We start from the raw sequence: 4,639 nt of genomic DNA, 5'->3' as shown, positions 1-4,639 counted from the left end.
TTACTTATGTGGATTGTCATTAGCCAATAGTTTAGACTCTTAGTTAATTTTAGTTTTAATCACACAAATCTAAATTGTTGATCAGCTTGGATAGCAGTCTAGCTATAAACTACGATAATATCGTTTAACTCTAATCTATGCGGATACGATATTATATTTTTCTATATTCGACTAGCGAGCATATAAGTGTGTGTTTTGCGCTAATCAAATTTAGGCGTCGTTGCCGGGGATTGGCAGTCAAAGTGTTTGAAATAGTTTGTAGTGCTAATTCAGGAATTTTTTCTTTTTATTTTTCCCTTTTTACGATTGGTGTTCTATGATTGTGCGCAGGCTACAGGTTAGATCGGTGCATGACTCGATCTTGTGGAAAAGAAGTGCAACCATATGACCCAACAATTGAGAGACAACTACAACAGTTGAGGAAGGAAAGAAATCTCCCCGAGAATATAGAGAATGTTGAGCAATCCTCAATTAAATAAACTATGGCTGGAGATGATGATAATATAGATTTGGATGCGAGGGAGGCAGCCTAACTCAGAGAGAAAGACGCAAGGAATGCTGAGGAAGAAGCACTTAGAGATGCACAAATTGTTTACGAAGAGGAGAAGGCTTGGAGAATTTCTTAGAATCAACTTTTTGTTCCAGACCAGTTCAGAACATAGCTCCCAGTATTGGGAGACCACTTGCCGATTATTCTAGATCGGTCTACAACCAAGGTTTATCCAGAGTGAGACCTCCCCAAGTTGCAGCTAACAATTTTGAGTTGATGCAAGTGTTGTTTCAAACCCTTCAAAATTGTTGTGTCTTCGAAGAAAGTAGAATGAAGATCCAAACAATCATCTAATGGACTTTGAGTAGATCATGAACACTTTCAATACAATGGTGTGTCACAAGATACAGTTTACTTAAGAGCATTCCCTTCACACTCAAAGGTGATGCAAAGCACTGGCTTCGAAGCTTGCCTTAGGGATCATTTAGAACATGGGAGGAGATGACCGGAATAGTTTTTGCTAAATATTTCTCCTTAGCTAAGACGGGCAAGTTCAGAAGAGAAATCCATAAGTTTTGCTAGAACGAGATTGAAATTGTGTTGGAAGCATGGGAGAGGTTTAAGGATATTGTTAGAAAGTGTCAACATAACGGAATTGAACTCTGGATGCAACTTAGGACTTTTGGGATGGATTGACACCGGCCTCGCATAGAACATTGAGAAATGCAGCTCGAGGCCCATTGATGAAAAAGACTCTAAAGGAAATAGACACAATTCTAGATGAGTTATCTGAAGATGCAAATCAGTGGCCCTCTGAGATTGCTGAAACAAGAAGATCAACTGGTGTTCAACAGGTTGATGCTAACACATCTATGCAGGTACAGCTTGATGTCATGGCCAAAGAAATAAGGAAGTTGACCTTAGCCTCGATACATAATGAGCCTCATGCAGCATATGACATATGTGGAAGAGGGCACCCTACTCATGAGTGTTAAGCCTCAATGCAGGAAGTGAATGTTGTGCGAAATTATAACTTCAATGCAATGGGTCAAAATCACCCCTATTTTTCATGGAGTGCACCTAGGGGTATTGCAAATGCATTGCAATAGAACAACCCCAGATTTCAAGGACATGGAGCTCATATTTTTGTGAATCAGCCGAGGCTGCAGTTTCAGCCTCAATAGCCAAATCAGTCTGTTTAGATGATCTTATGAAATCTTTCATTATCAAGACAGATAAGAGATTAAATGCTCATGGTGCAGCCATCAAAGAACTTTGCACAGGTTTGCGGATCTTGGAAAGACAAGTGGGGAAAATTGCAACTATATTATCTGAGAGAATCCTAGGTACTCTACCAACTAATACTGCGATGTATCCCAAAGAAACGGTAAATGTTGTGAGGGGTACCGGCGTACCTACCATTACCATATAGGGAATGAACTGAGTTAGAGGCATATGCTTCCTTTACCGATAGCCGGTACCGAACTATCCGAAAGCCCTCTAAAAGGCTCAAGAAGAAGGATTGGATGATCTGCGGAATGAGAAACTGCAACAATTGCCTGACCAAAGTCTTACCCTTTCTTTCCCTTTCGACTGGCATTATCACACCGCCATCACCAGATTCAATAGCTGCTCCTAGCCCGATTCCAAGACCTGACCAGGTTTGAAAGTTCAAGCAGCCTTGATCAACTATAGGAAAGTACCAGTTTTCCACAGTGACAAGGACTTCGCGCGAAAGCATTGATTTCCGGTCTCATGGTGGCAAAGAAAAAGAAAGAGGAAGCGCTCTTGTTCTTGTTGCGCGGACCCCACAATAAAGAAAGATGGAAGACAAGAAGCTCAGTAGCAAGGCCGTCTCATAGTCACCACTTGTCTGTCGTTTCAAGCTTCCAAAACAAGCAGAAAAACACGTTGTCGGTTCAGCAGCTCGAAGTTCATCTCAATAAAATGTCAGGTCAATCACATGACTCATCCTGTTAGTCGAGCATAGCTAACGCTACCATGACGCTACGCTGCGCCTGCACTGACGTGACTTGCAAACAACGCTGACGCTATATAGCCATATAGGCAAGGCTCGGGACCACCTCCCTTCGCTTCAGAGTCTTAGGCGCAGCTCTTTATGCTATTCTGGTGCCTCAATTAATATAATGCCTTTATCTATTTATAGGAAACTAGAGAATGAGATTGGAAAAATAAGGTATACACCAATATCGTTGTAGCTGGCAGATCAAACAAAGATAATACCGAGGGGATAGTTGAAGATGTCTTAGTGCGGGTGGATAAGTTTGTATTTCCTATATACTTTATAGTGGTGAAGATGGAGGAGAACAAGGAGATATCCCTCATCCTTGGAAGACCATTCTTAGCAATAGGCAGAGCAATATTAGATATACATAAGAGAAAACTCATGCATAGAGTGGGCGAGGAGACGATGACTTTTGAGATGAATGTAGAAAAGGGGGTGAAACAGGAGAATCCAGTTGTAAGTGTTGAATGGAAGGTGGAAGGTGTGAAGGAGAAGGCTCCAGTGATTGAAAAGTGTGAGGTGTACCCCAAAAAGGCTAAGAAGAAGTTGTCTGCATGGATGTGTGCACTAGTTCGGGCACGTGGAATGGATTCTGACTTTGACTCAGACCCCGACTAGAGATTCAAGGAAGTTTCCTCTACCTTATGCTTTTTAATTGTGTGTCATGGGAACATGCCATAACTTAGTGTGGGGTGGGAGATATATTTGTATGTTGTATGTATATTGGTCTTAGTTTTTTCTTTAGATAGCTTGATTGTTTTTGCTTTTGTTAGTTTCAGTAGTAAGAGATAGAAAAAATTTGAAAAACATAAAAAATTTAAAACTTTCGACTTTTCCCGATAATGGATATCATCGACGGGTTTCTTGAGGGATTAAAGTCGAAAGAAAACGATAAAACGATTTTCTTTTGTAGGTAGGGTAACAATTACCCCTTACTTTTTCTTTGTGCCGTGATTCTTTTCCAAGGGTGGTTTTTGTTTGAACCGGGTGGAGTTAGTTTTCATTTTGTTAGGAGTAGGAAACCTTGTGCTATGAATTGAAATGGAAGAAATATCTCTTGACATGTTATGCCTTGAGAATAGTGAGTGCTTTAGTTGTGGCGCTTAGGCTCAGTTTTTTGACTATTGTGTAAGTACCTTAAATTGTATGATCTTAGCTTTGCGTAACTGCTTTGACTACAGTGTCTTGATGAGTCCAATATCGAGTGAGCTATGTGCCATGTGTGTGTGTGAGGTTTTATTATATTCTGTGCATTGCATTTGATGTCTAGAACTTGCCTCGTGTGTGTGCAAAGCAAAATAGTAGTTTTATTCAGTTTTGGAAGTGATATAGGCATTTCTTTGTTGAGCAAGTTATATGCTTTTACCCACCTAATTGTTATGTATCTTAGTTAACCCCTTTGAGCCTATAATCATGTTTCTTTGGAAACCATATTACAAGTCTTACCTATTTGTTTGAATTGACCATCTATTTAAACCTTTTCACCTCTCGTGAGCACTTAAAAATTGTTATGAACCTTGTAAAAGTTGAAGTGTGGAGTGTGGTTTTTGAGTAGAACTAATGAAATAAGGAGAAAGGTGCAATGTATTGAGAAGTTAAGAGCCACTTGAATTAAAAAAGAAAGAAAAAAAATAGTCATAGTGTTATGAAAATATTCATTGATAAGTGGTAACTCCTGATATAATTATGCTTAAATAATTTGGGAGTTGATGTATATTGACGTGAAGGTGGAGTTATGATTTGACATAAGTGTGGGGTTTCGAATGTTAAAGTGTATGTATTAAAGTGCTTAGGGAAGTGTAGTTACTCTTATATCTAAATGTACCCTACCCGTCCCGCAACCTACATTCCAACCAATTAAAGTTCTACTTGATCGTTGATTGAATGAACTCAATTAGTAGAGTAGTACACTACGCGCAAGCTTATTGTGCATCTTTTATGGCATATGAATGTTATTTCTGAGAGTGAGCGAATTCTGTCTATCTTGAGTTCCTAATTGCTCTTAAATTTGATTATGTGTGGAACCACTCTCTATTGTTGTGTGAGGGCACTTGATTCATGAAGGAAAGGTATTGTTGTTGCTCTCTATGTTTGAGTAAGTGAGCAGGTTATGAATAATGTGT

At 39.4% G+C, this 4,639-nt stretch overlaps 1 non-coding gene across 1 annotated transcript; it reads right to left on the bottom strand.

Moving 5' to 3' along the window:
- Positions 1-1,039: 1,039 nt before the first annotated feature.
- Positions 1,040-1,146, bottom strand: LOC138882436 (small nucleolar RNA R71). Its single transcript, XR_011404040.1, has one exon. It is a non-coding gene; the product is annotated as a small nucleolar RNA R71 (small nucleolar RNA).
- Between the last annotated feature and the right edge of the window lie 3,493 nt (positions 1,147-4,639).

This window comes from Nicotiana sylvestris, chromosome 11 (assembly GCF_000393655.2).
Source record: "Nicotiana sylvestris chromosome 11, ASM39365v2, whole genome shotgun sequence".
In the NCBI taxonomy this organism is placed as follows: Eukaryota; Viridiplantae; Streptophyta; class Magnoliopsida; order Solanales; family Solanaceae; genus Nicotiana; species Nicotiana sylvestris.
Note: the sequence above shows the minus strand (reverse complement) of the source record. Positions and strands in the feature narration are given on the sequence as shown.